The sequence below is a fragment of the Podarcis cretensis genome (assembly GCF_951804945.1).
Source record: "Podarcis cretensis genome assembly, chromosome: 1".
NCBI lineage: Eukaryota > Metazoa > Chordata > Lepidosauria > Squamata > Lacertidae > Podarcis > Podarcis cretensis.
Genome location: NC_137170.1, coordinates 94,175,546 through 94,190,984, shown reverse-complemented (window position 1 = coordinate 94,190,984; position 15,439 = coordinate 94,175,546). Strand labels below are relative to the sequence as shown.

The following is a 15,439-nucleotide window of genomic DNA, read 5'->3' as shown; positions in this document are numbered from 1 at the left end:
TTTTAATTTTCCCTACTCCTCTTCCTCTTTCTTTCTTTGCTTTGTCTGCCTCTCCCTTTCCCCTTCTCTCTCTTGCTTCCTCCCCTTTCTTCCTGAAGTGTGTGGGAAAGTTCAGCAGCTCCATGCTACCTGACTCCTCTGTTTCCGCAAGTGACAGCTGGGGAGTTTGCAGTGCCTGGAGCGAGCTTGTGATTCTATTTTACTTTTAAATAAAACAAAATATTTAGAAGAAGAAGTCTCTTTTAAAAACAGAAGGAATGAACAAAACCGAAGATGGAGCTGCTGCTCACCTGTGCAGTGGTTTAAACTGCGTCAGAAGACCTGTGGGACTTGAAGGCCGGTGGGAGAAGAGTGCCCCAGGGAGAAGCCACATGGGAAATAGGGGCAAGTCAGGCTTTCCTCCTCCTGGGCACAGCCATCTTCTTCTTCAGTGGCTGTTTTCTGAATATGTGGACTGTTGAGCCTCCACTCATGACCAGTGCCCACTTGCTGGTGGAAGAAGAAGTTTGCGCAACATGCGTCAAGCCATTGGATGAGCCTCGCTGCACAGCTGCCCGGTTCCCTGGGGCTTCTAGTCCCAGCAGGCTGCCAGGAAAATCAGTTTTGAAACTGATCCTGCACAAAAAGATGTGTTGTCACGCAGTTCCTCCAGCTCTCCTGGTTTCCCTTCAGTGGCAGCAGCGACAGTGCAGTGGCAACACAAATGGCCTTGTTGTTGTTGTTGTTATTTATTATTCTCTTACTGAGCTCATGGAGGCTGCCATATTGCTGCTGTTAACCCCAAATCTATGTGTTGAGCTTCTGACTATTAAATCAAAAAATTTAACTACATTGTATATGAAGTACTGAAAACAGTAACTTCCACAGAAATGCATCCTACCTGAAACAAGGATTTTTTAAAAGTTGGAATGTAGGTTTAAAGTTTTTTCTGTGGGTGAGGAAACTATCACAACCTGACGAATTTAAGCTGCTATATTACTTGTAGTGTGGCCTGTAGAATGTAAGCACCATATAAAAGTAAGGCTTTCAAATATATAATGTTTATATGCCCATTATATGGGGGATCCAACAGATTCATTGTGCTTCTCTGACCGTGGGGAAGGCAAGCCAGTAGCATCCATAACAAAGTACCGGTAGTCTCCCTCCCCCGCCCTGCATTGAAAGGCTGCATAAGAACACATGTACTCCACCTAGTGGTTAAAAAACGAATCTAACATTTATTTGTGCTTGCATGAACTCTGCAGGAATTTGGGCTCTAGCAGACAGATCTGTTTGCAGAGCATTGTCTTGTTTGGGCTGTTGGAAATAAGGATACAGTGCAATGAATCTCACAAAATATAGGACATGTTGTCGAGGAAACCGTGTAATTTAAAAAAGAAAGAATAGTGGAGAAATTAACAAAAAAAAAAAAAAGCAATGGAATGGAATGGTTGGAATTCAAACGAAAAATGAATGCGTCAAAATCTATTCTGAAATGAAACTAAAGGATGCAAAAGCAGATCCATGTTGACTGTGATATGTGCAGTTAGCATTCCTACAACCTGTTCAGCATATGATACAGTCAACAAAGCAATTTCTTCCAAACCACTGGCAACCAAGCACTGAATGTGTTACGGGATTGCCCATTATGTGGTGAAAATACAAGTTGTTAATATTTTTAAATTGCTTCTGCAAAGGAAATGCTTAGGAAGCAAATGGTTCTGCAAATGTCTCTGAAAATTTGTGTATGGGGGGGACATACAGTAAGGTGCCTTATACTGAGTCAGACTCTTGGTCCATCTAGCGCAGTACTGTCAACACTGACTGGCAGCAGAACTTCATGTTTCTGGTCAGAGATCTGCCCCAGCTCTGCCTGGAGATTATACCTGGGACCTTGTGCTTGCCAAGCAAACTGGTTTAGCAATTTTATTGTGTTGTGCACCAATTCAGGTGCCATGTTCACGGCAGATAATGAAATATATGCAGGGGCAAACTTTGGTAATATGGTGCCCTGAGCAAGGCCAAAATTTGGCACCCCCAAATGGATCTTTTCAATGATGCTGCCTTGGCTCAGTGCCCTGTGCAGAGGAACTGCCTGCACTGCCCTAAATCTGGTGGTTTCCCCCCAAATAAGTACAAACTCCTGCAGTTTATCAGATTGAATCAAGTTGTGCAGTTCTTAGAATACTATTGCATATTTTAATTTGTAAAATTGCGAATTTCCTTTGTCACAGCTCATGTATATTACATGATCAGGGGTTGGTGACTCTAGTTATTAGGAACAATTGTGTTTTGCTTTGCCCAGTTAATGAAATTGAGTTAGAATTGACCGAGAAGCCAGTGAAATCCAGTCCAATTCCCAAATGCCAGTTATGTTGGTGACAGAAGACCTCCTCTGGTGTAATTGCTGTGATGGTGATGAGTTGCATGGCTGCAGGTGCCAAAGCAGCTGTGTGGAATATGGTAAGAAATGGCATTATTTAGTACTCTTTGGTGGCATAGCTGTGGCGTTCACTCCAACTGGTCCACCCCTGCCATGCCTCACAGTCCCCCTGGCCCTCATCTTTATGCTGCTGCCTGGTCCTGGAAAGTGGGCATCCCTGCATGTTCTTCCACATGAAGCATGGAGTTGTAGGAGGTGGGTGTGTCATGAATAGGAACCTTATGGTGAACTGTGTTCATTCTCCTGTTAGAAAGTTGATATCTCAGCCTACCACTGGGAGAAGAACTGGCCCATTGAGTACTCTTGGTTCCTCTATGCCATCCTGGAACAGGTCCTACTTTAAGGCCTTGTAGCTGGGGGCTGTGGAGCTCCTGATCAGGGTTGGCATGTGTGGTTCTGGGTCTGTGGTGTAATGACTTCACAGGGGCTCCCACAGCCTCTGAGTTGTGGATCAGGCAATGGGCTCCTGCCATTGCCAGGCATGTTCTGAGTCTGTGGGGCTGTGGCTTCCTGAGGACACCCCCATAGTGAAGTGTTTAGTCGTGCCTCTCCAGGCCTCCATAGCTTTGAGAATATATTTGGGGTGTGCCCCCTACCCAGCCTTGCTGAGCAGCAGGCATCTCTATTACTAGTTCTTTGAAGTGTCATCCAGCAATATTCTGGGCTATCTCAATCCTCCAATAATGGTGGCATGCCTGGCACTGACATAGCTTCCATCTCCTTGCCTGCAAACATGCATCTCTGGTTAGCATGGCACAGCCTCTCCAACATGCCTGCACACTTTGGCCTAGTGTCTGAATGCCCATGGCTGCTCTCCCTGCTCTCTCTCTCCCTCTCTGCACCAATGAATAATTATTTGCTTCTTGTTGCTGCTTGGTGATATATCCCGCCCCCATTGGATGTAGAGGTTTTTTCCCCCACAGGGATATTTGAACCTGAAAACTCTTGAGCATGTTTGTGCTTTTAGCAGAGAGCATCTCAGAGTTCCCCTGGATATGCCCGGGGTCACTGTCTGGTTTTGTGTTTCTTCTGAGTTTGGGGAGTGTGATGTTGCAACAGGGATTTCCTGGTTTAGCCTACATGACTTGACTTCCTCTGTGTGTCGGAATATAGCTGTCCTTGCTAGCAGAGTCTCTGACTGGGGTGGCATCAGCAGTGTATCCAAAGTGTCTGGGAGTGTGCTTATGGGATCAGATTAGTATCTGGAACCATGACAGATCATGTTTGATAGCCAAGAGCTGCACAAATGTGGCATTTGCTAGAGGGATTGGCATTTCACATGGTGTATCGCCCCTCCATGTTTAGAACAAGAATGGGAAACCTATGGCTCTCCAGATGTTGCTGGACCATCAGCCCCAAGCAGCGCACCCAAAGGTTATGGGAACTGGGACAACATCTGGATCACCACAGTTTAGCCATCCTGCATTAGACCTTAAGCTTTATTACTACTATTTGAGAAAAGGTGTGCTATTTTAGGATATTTGCTTGTGAAATAACCTTTAATTTTTCATGGCTTCAAGAAAAAGCCCTGCCAAATACCAGTGAGTTAAATAGCCAAAAAACAAATGCATAAGAATCCTGAATTCATATTAGTGCCTTTTAAATGGCAACGCTTGAAGAAACTGTTAAAAATAACACATAGCAAATTGATTACAGCACAGTGCACTCATTTTGCTTTATTATTTGCACTTGTTATCCAGGTTGTAATAGGGTTTTTAATTGGCTGCTTCAAGCAGCGTTAGGAAGGTACAGATAACAGCTTAAGAACACAGCAAAAATATACTTCACTGATTTGAGGGTGCATAGTTAATGAAGCTGAGTTGATTGTTTTATTGTGCAGAATTAACTGGGGCAAAGTGATCAATAAGCAAAATTATGGGTGAAATCCCCCAATTCAGCATGTTTAAAGTTTTGTGATTATGAAACTTAAATGGATTGTTTTTAAACATTTTGATTCCTGGACACATAAATATAAGTGAATAAAGAATAAAAATGGGCGAGAGACTAAAAAAAAATGTACTAGTAGGTCGCATTCTAGCACAGAGGATGGGAAAGCTCACTGAGACTGCAGTCCTTTACCCACATACATGGAAGTAAGCCCCATTGAACCTATTAGGGATTACTTCTGAGTAGCATCATGGGCATAGCTAGGGGGGCAGGGAGGGGCAACTGCCCCCCCAATCAATAAAATTCAGTAAAATACATAAGAAACTGAGGTTCTGCCCCCCGTTACAAAAGGCCTGCCCCCATAACAAAAATCCTGGCTACGCCCATAGTAGGCATGCCCAAGATCAGGCACCCCCAAACTTGGCCCTCCAGATGTTTTGGGACTACAACTCCCATCATCCCTAGCTAACAGGATCAGTGGTTAGGGATGATGGGAATTGTAGTTCCAAAACATCTGGAAGGCCAAGTTTGGCCATGGCTGTCCAAGATTGTACCATGAAACAATCCTATGCATGCTTACTTTGAAGCAAATTCAAAGGCTCTTACTTCCTAGTTAAGTGTGTTTAGGATTGTAACCTAAATGGCTTAAATGCACATAATACTCTGCTAGATTGGAGCCAGGGGTCATATATAAACTTCATAGCCAAGGCACCACATGAAGGTCAATATTATTCCAAACTTATGGAGAAACTGAGGCAGTGGCATTTGCAAACAAGTGGGTGCATAAGAAGTGTACCCCCACAACCCCTTTGAGGAAAAACCAAACAGGAGTGGCATTCAGCTTTCCTTCCTAGGGGTGGGAAACTGTATGCCTGAGGAAGAAATGTGTCTTCCAGGCATCTCTGTTTGGTCGCCAGAAGTCTCCCCTTGCTTCTGCACCCTGAATGTTTTTTGTCTGGCTAAAAGGTGTCTTTGAACACTCACTGTCTCTTGCTTCTACTGGATGGAGAACAGAGAGCAGTATGTGAGTAGAAGCATAAGAGGTGAGATTTACTTTTGTTGTTCCCGCCACTTTTGCCTTTGGCTCCGCCCACCGCTAGCATGGCGCCCTCGGTGGTTCCTCGGAAGGGGAGGCTGATCTCCGGCTGGAAAAGGTCTTTCCCCCCTCCTGCCCCCAGTTTAAACAGTGGACCATTTTACTGTGAGTAGGGTCCCCCCTCCCGCAAATGGACCTTTATAATGCGAATGTTTTCCATTCGATATCTCTGGAATGTGTGGGGCGCAACAAACTGTACTCCTCCATTCTCTTCTATGCGCTGTAGGGCGGCTTGTTTTCAAAAGGTGGCAGCAGCAGCAGCAGCGGAGAGGCTGGCTTTGCTCCTCAAGGCTCCCTCAGAGATGCGTTATATTCGGATGGGTCCGTATGCAAGCCATCATGCAGGCTTATGTAGCACCAAGGGCTGAAACGGCGGCAAAGGATTTGCAAGCCAAATCAAGCGTGCCTGGGATTACAGCTTTAAAAATGTGCACAACTGTGAGACTCAGGTGGGGAGCGTTGCCCTAGATGAGCCTCGGGGTCCCTTCCAACTCTACAATGGTATGATTCTGTTCGGAAGTAAAACCCCGTTGAGTTCCCCGGGGGTGGGTGGGCTTACTCTCGCGTAAGTGTTCGCAGAATTGTAGCCATCAAAACACGTAAAAAAAAAACTGGAAGCGAGTTTCTCTGAAACCAACACAATCGACTTCGGGATCTGTTCGCACATTGTCCGGGCGAGGCGGCGGGCGGCGACAGGAGCCTGTTTTCTTCGCTGCTTCCCAAGCGCCCCCTAGGCACGATGCCCAGAGCAAGGTACACAGTTTTCTCTGTGCTGCAAATATATATATATATATATTCTCCGTTTCAAATGGGCGGTTTTTTTTGTTTTACTTATCGATGCTTTTTGTGTGCGCGCGCTTGGGTGTTCTTCCTATGGATTTTCTAATCGTTCCATTAAAGGGGTTGACTCGTCTCTAATACCGCACCTCCAAATCTGACCTAAGGGGTAGGGGTGGGCTGAGGCGTCTCTTTAATTAGCCCCTTACTGCCCTCTACGGTCCACGTTTCTGCTGCAAGCCGAGCTCTTCAGCGCTTTCTGCTATCCGTGGGATTGCAACACTGCCCCACCTGCCCATACACTGAAGGGTGGGCGAAAGAGTGTGGATAGCTCGGGGGCAGCGTTTGCTGTTGCTTTTAAGGCGATCACAAGGCAAATATCTTCTGTTTATTTTACAAGGGCTCACGTTTCCACTCGCTGGAAGTTCCTTGCTCTTTCAAGGCGCCTTCTCACTGTCCCCAAACGCTTCTCCCCCGCCAGCTCAGTCCGGTTTCTCCCCGGGAAGCAGCAGCGCCAGCAGTTCTCTCTGCCTAGCTATCAGTTCTGATTTCGAATAATACCCCACGCTTAAGGAATTAAAAGAAAATGCACATTTCGTAGCCTGCTTCTTCCCGCCGCCCGCCCGCCCCCCCCCCCGCTTCCCTTTGCATTTCTGTCCTTGGTCATTTGCCCTTTTGTAAATCACCCAGCACAGAACATCCATGCATTTGCAAGGCAATTCGTACTGTCGGGCTTGGCATACAGGCAAGGCAGGCGCGGGAACGGGGGTGGGGTAGTAACAGCGGCAAACCACGCGGTCGGTAAATCAGATTCGGTATAAGCGATCGTTCTGGGATGTAAACGGGGTGAGAAAAACTGGTGAAAATCTCATGCACTCAAAACAGAGTTCAAAAAGATCCCCAAACGTTATTTCCCAAAGAGGCGCTGGCCGGATTTCTTTAAGAGCCATTATCAAGCTTCGACATATATCTTAATTCCCACGACCAGGGTTGTTGGTGGGGAGCTGCGCGTAAATAAGTGCCCTGTTAACTCTTAAATTGGTTAGTTGACATCAGCGCAGAGTGAGAGCTGGCAGCCCCTTTTGCTCCCTCCCTCCTCCCCCCCCCAGCGTCTCCGTCTCCTCCCCTCCTGATGGAAAAGGGTTGAAGCGTTTCTGATAGGAGCCTGGACTGCTCCTGGCTGGAAGGGAGAGGGGGACAGAAAGAGAGAAGGGAAACAAGGAGGGTGGACTCTAGCCGAAACTCCGAGGCGGCTGCAGTTCGCAGCGGACCCTGCTTGCTTGGCGGTCATCGGGACTCAGGAGGCCCCCACGGCAGCTTGTAGGATTCACTGGGCTTTCTCGAGGGCTGTTGTTTTCCTGGGATCTTCTGCGCGACCCCCCCCCCACCGTATTACGTCTGCAGCCGCGGTAATTTCCTTCAGTGTAAAGATGTGCGTGTGAACGTTTGCAAAAGCTCTATCGCCCTGGAGACCTCAAACAAAGGGTAAGTCGAACCGCGTCCACTGTGTGAGTGGTGGCATGCACGCGAGGGGGGAGAATATTTTAAAACATGCTACCCAACCTTCGCATTGGACGTGCATGAAGAAGTTGCAAAGTTTAGGAACTTGGAGTTGTGGGGGGTAGGGGGGGAGGAGTCCGGGGAGGGAGGGAGGTGTAGTTGCCTCGGCAGAAGGATGGAGACGCAAAGCCTTTTTGTTTAAAGAGCGAGTTTGAAAGAAAAGCTTTGCTTCATTGCGTGGCCTCGTCTGTTTTAGTCCCCTTTAGCAGCAAAAGCACAAGGGGAATGGAGCCGGGCTGGCCGTGGTGGTCTGTTGTTTGTTGTCTTAATGGCTTCTGGGATGCATTGTAGTCTTGAACGTGCAGTGTACCAGGTTAAGGGGTCCCCTGACGTCCCTCTGTTCTCCGCGCACTCCCCCCCCCCGGCTTTAGCGGCGGTTGTGGAAACCAGGGGTGGTCTCCAAGCAGTTGAGACGCTGAAGAGGAAATTAACTAAAAGCTCGGTTAGTGTTGCCTGATTCCGTCTAAATCTCTCCCCCCCTCCCATTCCATTCGTGGGGGTTGTAAGCAATAAGATAGCTTGGGGGTTACATTGCAGGGTGGGATGCCTGGGAGCGAAGGGTCTGTAGAGAAGCAAAATATATTATTTCTTTTCTTTCTTTTTTTGTTCACGTGGTAATTTGCCTTTGTGGTAGGGGTGGCCCATTAACTTTCTGCTCACGTCCTGATGAAGATCAAAAGCGGAGGGGAGAGAGGGAAGCAGAGAAGCTTGCAGGGCTCTCTGGTTTTATGCATTGTTGGAAATAAGAGGAAGGGGAGCGGATAGAAGGAGGGAAAAATCCTAAGTCCAAACAGATCTTAGTAGATGCCAGACATGCACCCTCTTTCCCTTGTCACTTTTATTTTTATTTAAAGTTGCTGATTTAGATCTCTTAACTGTTCCTTCCACTTGCTGCATTGGTGTGCTACTTCATTCAGAATGTTTCTACTAAAAAGCAGGAGGGGGGGGGGTGAGTTGTAAGAGAACATTTAAGAGCCTGACAGCTCTCTCCTGCAGCAAATTCTTGACGCCTGCTTGTTTGGGACAGGAGAGGAGGTGGGAGGGAGGCAAAGTGTGAAGATCCATATCTGCACAGGTTTACACCATGCAACTTTGAATTTAGAAATCCATCCTTGCACTTTAAAACAAAATCCATCCCATCTTCACTCTGCTCAGTTTCCAGGCATGTGGACTTTCAGCACTTGGTTTCTCTGTGGATTTTGTTGGGGAGGGGGGGACAGGACGGGACAAAATGGTGTAATGAAGCCTCCGTTCCAAAATCATGCTTTTTAAAAAAATCAAACAAAACATTTCCCCACAAGTTCATGTTCTGACTGGAAGGCAAAGTTTGTTTCTGCCCCCCTCCCTCAATTAATTCCTCTTTTTCATGGCATTGATTGAACTGCAGGCAGAAAAGGCATCCAGTTGAATGAGTTTGAAGTCTGGCTATCATGTCTTTCCCTCCCTCCCCATCTCTTTCTAAATATTTGGTTATTGAATGGAAGGGTGTGGGGTGCCTTGGAAGAAAAAGGGTTCTAGCTAGTTCTTGATATTTTAGGGGAAGGGAATCTATAGAATTGGTGAGTTGTGCCCATCACAGAACTGCTTGTGGAGGAGTTAAACTTCCTTCATATGTCTGATCTACAAGGCAAGAAGAGTATTCTAGTTGGCAACTGCAGAGACAATGGGGTGGGAGGTGAATAATTCTGCTGATATTTAAGCAAGTTACTCAGGGTTTTTAAATAGCTGCTTCTTTTTTCAACCTCCACTTGAATCACATGTTTCTTTCCTTCTGACTGAAACTTTCCCCCCCTCTTTCAGATTGGATTGTATGATTAATAGACTCTGCAGAGTACAGTGGTACCTCGGGTTAAGTACTGTACTTAATTCGTTCCGGAGGTCTGTTCTTAACCTGAAACTGTTCTTAACCTGAAGCACCACTTTAGCTAATGGGGCCTCCTGCTGCTGCCACACCGCCGGAGCACAATTTCTGTTCTTATCCTGAAGCAAAGTTCTTAACCTGAAGCACTATTTCTGGGTTAGCAGAGTCTGTAACCTGAAGCGTATGTAACCCGAGGTACCACTGTAAAACAGATCAGGCAGGGGAGCGTATGCGTTTAAAGCCTTGAGTGTTGGATCAGTCAGCAGTGGTATTATTATTATTATTATTATGTTAATCATTCCAGATGTATTTGTTGTTTGTTGTCCTGACATTCCTTGTTGGGTTGGGGTATAACTTGGTAGTACCACCAGATGTTGTGCAAAAATGCTTTAAACGAGTTCTGATGGCATTAGTTTCGAGAACAATTTATTCCGTTGAAGTTTGCGTTAAGAATTGCCAGGCTGCTCATACTTAGCACACTGTTGTGTTCAGGGATTGCTCCTTATTCCCATATATGACAGGCTGCTGATCCTAGAACATAAGGTGTGGCCTTGTTTTTCAGAGTTACTGTGGTCTTTGGCACTCATGCAGAATGAACACTGTGGAGTCCCATATCCTTGAATTTCTGCTACCATCTGTCGTCAGGTGTATGTATTATGAGTGCATCACCAGCTTTTACTTCTGTAAAGCTTGATAAATGCGTGACAAACTTTGTCTGGAGATCTGTTGGGGTTTCATCGTTTTCCTTGAGCACGTTTTGCTGTGAAAAAGATAGACCGACTATGAAAAGTTTTAGTGGAAATCTAGGCTGTTGACTTTGCTTGGCAAAAGGGGGCAGCATCAAACAGCACCTTTTCCATCTTTTGAGTGTCTGTGTATGTATTCCATCTTAAACATTGAATAACACGTGCAGTTCCTATTATTGGCTTATGATTTTTGGATGATCTCACTTGGCCCATTTTTTTTATTTTAATAGTACTGCTCATCTGTGTAAAAAGTTATACAATGAAGACATTAGTTTGTTTTGTAAGGGAAAAATTACTGCTGATTACAGAAATGGAAAAAGCTAAAAACAGCAGCAAATAAAATCAATATGTTCGGCAGCAGCAGAATCAAAAGCTTGTTTAAAAAAGGGATTTTTGCTAGTGAAGCTCACTCTTTATGTTCCCACTTGATCCTTTCAGTCTGTGGAACAGACACTTCTACAAATGCCATGCGATGTCCATTATGCACATGCAAGGAATTGATCTTTTAGTGTGGTAGCCCCCTGCCTATTGACATTAGGCAAAAGGCAGGCACCATCACTATATTTATCTTGATACCTGCTAAAAACCTTTTTGTTTAGATAAGCCTACCTAGACATGTAACTTTAAGAGGTACTTTTTATTATATATGGCTGCTTTAAAATTGCTGGTTTTATTTATATTTTGACCAAAAATACATCAGGTTGTTTTCAATGTTTGCTTTTATTGGTATTTTTAATCATTTTAATCTAGGGGTCAGCAAACTTTTTCAGCAGGGGGATGGTCCACTGTCCCTCAGACCTTGTGGGGGGCTGGACTACATTGGGGGGGGGGGATGAACGAATTCCTATGCCCCACAAATAACCCAGAGATGTATTTTAAATAAAACCACACATTCTACTCATGTAAAAACACGCTGATTCCCGGACCATCCGCAAGCCGGATTTAGAATACGATTGGGCCGGATTCGACCCCTAGGCCTTAGTTTGCCTACCCATGTTGTAATCAAATGCTTAGAGTTGTTCTGTTGAGTAAGCAGTAGATACATTTTGTTAAATAAAAGGGAAGGTAACCTAAGCGCTGGGGGTAGAGAGTTTTCCACATACAGTATGAGTTGCCACCATAGAAAAAGTATTTTTGTAGGTAGTCATGGACTTTTCTGCAATCCTACATCACTTATCTGGGAGTAAACACCACTGAAGGCAAGAGGGTTTGTGTCTGAGTAAATATGCATTAAAAATTCACAATAAACTCATCCCTGGTTAAAATGCTGTGTGGACTGGGTTGCAAGAACGCAGAACAAAGCCCTCAATTTAGTCTCTTCATAAATTATCTTCCACATAATTTCTATCATTTCTTTTCACATTAGTAAGAGAAATGAATGTTTTGTTCTTTTGTCCTTAGCATCTTTTGAGAACTCATTTAATTTCAGCCTAGCAGGATGTTATTGATCAAGCACTACTGATCTATCTCCATCCCCAACAAACCTTAAAGTGCATTTAAATGTTTAACTCCCTCTTTGCCAACAAAGTAACAATAACAATTATTCTTACTATGCAAGCAAATATTTTGCAAATCTGTGGTGCAAACAGCTTGGAAAATTGAAAATGTATTGGTGTATGTGTGTGTAAAAATAAATCTGTTTGCTAGTCTTATTTTGAATGCTGAACTTTGGCAAACTCCGGACTTTCTTCATCAGACACAGTGTTTTATTAAATGCAATTCACTCGCCCAACTTTACAGGATTAGTTTTTGGATTTCACATCCTGAGAGGGCCTTGTCAAAACACTGGGACTGCTTTCATTGTTTACTTTTAGTGTATCTTCAGCTTTTCTATAATATTTACTCTGAGATGCTCTACACAAGCCTGATCCAAAGTGCATTGAAGTCAGGGAAGGTATCCTCATTGTTTTCCCCCACAGGATTTACAGGATTTATGATCAGACCATAAGGACATATGTATAAAGAAGGCCTCCTCTGTTTCTTGGGTTTTGTAATGGTGGCCCCTGTTGATTCTGATTTTGCTTCAGGTTGGTTTTACTAGTTCATTTGTTCTAGAAGGCTGTTAGTGGCTGTCTCATTCTTCCTCCTGGGTCTCTGTTCTCTTTGCTAAGCCAGGGGTCAACATCTTTTTGGACCAGTAGGCATATACAGTACTGAATTATGAGAGAGTACTGTGGGAGCCAGTCACAAAATGGTTGCTATGAGGGCATAGCATAACACAACATGGCTGCTGTGTGGAGCATGGCATAAAACAAAATTAGAGACTACAATCATGGTGAAACTTTTCCATATTAGAAAACACTAAGCCTGTTTAATTTCTGCCTGCTATACAAGCTGTTAAGGGCAAAAGAGCCCAGTTTTGCCCAATGCCAACCCTAAGCCAAAACCTAGGCTGCCATTCTGTACTCCCTGTGTTTCGCATTAGCCTTTTTGAGGGAATACTGATTGTGGAGCTGTATTGGCAAAAAAATAACTTATAAGCAAGCCCATCACAGAAAAGATGCATCCTGGTTGCTAGGGGAAAAGAGAGGACAAACTGTGGAGATCCCAAGGACTAGATGATAAGAAAGAAGCAGGAAAAGTGCAGTAAAGGCGAAAAGGAAACTGCAGATCTTTAGGACTCCAGGGATTCCTGTTGCTTGGTGTCCAAGCAACTCACATAACCCTGATGCCACTCTTACAAAGGTTCCTGCACACATTTCTTCATAACTTGCTTTCTTGGGGGGGGGCGGTTAGAGACTTAACTCTTTAAAAAAGGAAGATGAAAGCTTGAAGTCTGGAGTTTCTGCCTGGGGGTGCCAGTGAAGGCCATCCCATATGCCATGGTGCCCCTGGGTGCTGTGTTGGTGACTCTTGTGTAGAGCATGCCATGGACTAGCAGTGAACCGTATGAGAGACTGAAACAGGATCTGGAAATATCCTGAAGTAGAATCCAGTGACTCCACTTTAAAAATTCTGGAATGAATGGAGGAACCTACTCCTAGGTGAATGCATAAAGGGTAATAAAGAATATAGTGCACACTGTCTTCGACTTGGGTTGATCTACATACACAGAGACTGGTAATTTCAAAGAATTTACTGTTCAGACATTTGAAATCTGAGCTGAATAAACATATGTCTAACAGGAAAGAAAAGTTATTTCCCACAGATAAGCAGCCTTTTTATAGTTGGATTTAATTTTAATATACCAAACTGAGAACTTGGAATTCTCCATGTATTCAAAGCTCATTTTGGCATTTTCAGCAAAAATTACATCATGGGTGTAATTGAAGTTAGAACTATCTTGATGACATTACAGGGGAACTTTAATAAGTTGCTATCAGACTGTCACAACATGGTGTCCAGCTTTTTGCCTTTGTTCTCGCTACGGTCAGGTTAGGTGCCCATGGGAAACCCAGAAGTGCAATAGTTCTCTTGCCGCAGAGGAACAGGAATTTCAGAGACTCGTGCTTTCTATTTCTACAAAATAGAACATCTGAAGTCACTGAGCTTGTATGTAATTATTAATTCATGCGTTCATTTTTCATATTTATGACCTTGTAACACCCAAGGCGACATACAGGAAAGAAAACAACTGTTCTCACACTAGCCTGAATTCTCAGGACTGCTGGCTGTAGATTGCTTTCTCACCAAGCCACATATTTTGCATCTCACTAGCATCCTTCCAGTAAGTTTCAATTTAGCGTTCTCAGTTGTTTTCTCCCCGTGCTGATGGAGCTTAAGCTTCTTCCATGGAAATGTGTGAATTTCCCCCCTTTTGCGTGGGACTTACAGGCATGGAAAGAGGATGTTTGTGTCATTTGCACAACCCCTGTCGCTGCTTTCACATGACATAGATAAGCAGTGGCCTCTTGTTAGCATTCGTAGCCTTTGTAGCAACTTCACAGAGCAAAGTGACTTACAGTCCCTATGCTTGGTTTCTCTGGGTGACGTCTATGAATATTATTGTTTTGCAGATGGGCAGCCAAGACTTGAGAGGGAAGGACTTGCCCAATGCCAAACAATGAGCCAAACTGGGGTTTGAATTTGGTCTTCCTGTGTCTACCTTTCAGCCCAACAGAATGCGCTATCCCTTGATAGACCTCTTTGTCAAGGAATGGTGATAAAGCAAGCTACTACCTGGATATCTTAAGTGTGCATTTTTACTGAACAGCTGGAGTCCGCCTGTTCTGGCTTGTGGGAGGTGGGGGGGGGGGGCTTCAGCAGCACACAGGGGCTCTGCCCATGCATGGGTCAGAAGCTGCAGCCGTCTAATTTTCATTATCCTGATTTACTACCTGAGTGCCTCTCAAAGGTATTGCAGTGTGGTACAGCTGCCCTTGTGCTTATCATTTATCATGCCTGCAAGGGTTGCACTCTGCTCTTGCAATGTCTAGCTGGAATTTCAAACACAGTACGTACCTGTTCTTAATTTGTTTCCCGTCCCTCTAAGTAAGCAGAGAGGAATCAACTCTGCAAAAAGCAAACCTCTGATTCTGTCCTGTCCTGGTCAGTGCAAGCTTTACTGCTGGAATGCAAGAGGCTCAGCATTCCTTCCTTTCCAAGAATTGTACTCTGCTTCACAGTGTATAGATAATTATTATAAACAACACCTTACAACAATATTCCAGGTTAGTTCCCAGCCTTTTTGCTTTCTACAATTGACTATTCCCTAAATGCACTGCAAAGGTAGCTGTGGCAAAAGTTAGTTTTTATGATATTTATCTAGTTCAGATGTAGTCTGCATCTCCCCTGGTTTCTTGTGGTGGTGGTGGGGGAGTTGTAAGCAGTTGTATGAACTTCAGGATTTCCCCATTCATATTTTCATTTATCAGTGTATATGTTTCATTTCTGAATCACCCTTCCTCCCAATGGAGCCTAGGGTGATGCACAGTATAATAGAACAGCAAAGTATATCCAATAAATAAAACACATAAATATCTATAAAATATCATAACCATGAAAACGCAATAACCAGCTGCAGCTGTTGGGCGAAAAGGCAATCAGCAACACATGTGCTTTTGCATTGCTTAAATTCTCTTGTCCTTCGATTGCTGCTTTACTATGCCACTATCTCAAGGGTGGGGAGCAACACCCATCATTCTTGATAT

The 15,439-nt window shown here is 44.5% G+C and overlaps 1 protein-coding gene across 9 annotated transcripts in view; it reads left to right on the top strand.

Annotated features, from left to right (window-relative positions):
- The first annotated feature begins 4,864 nt into the window (after positions 1–4,864).
- SEMA5B (semaphorin 5B) overlaps positions 4,865–15,439 on the top strand; it is a 359,926-nt gene continuing 349,351 nt past the window's right edge. For 3 of the 9 annotated variants that reach the window (XM_079993228.1, XM_079993230.1, XM_079993222.1), the window contains exon 1: positions 7,313–7,667. The gene's annotated coding sequence lies outside the window, so the exon portion shown is untranslated. Of the gene's footprint in view, positions 5,464–5,483; positions 5,511–6,062; positions 6,159–7,311; positions 7,668–7,909; positions 8,185–15,439 lie in introns of those variants that run through there. The other 6 variants (XM_079993223.1, XM_079993231.1, XM_079993227.1 and 3 more) reach the window with 5 other exon arrangements.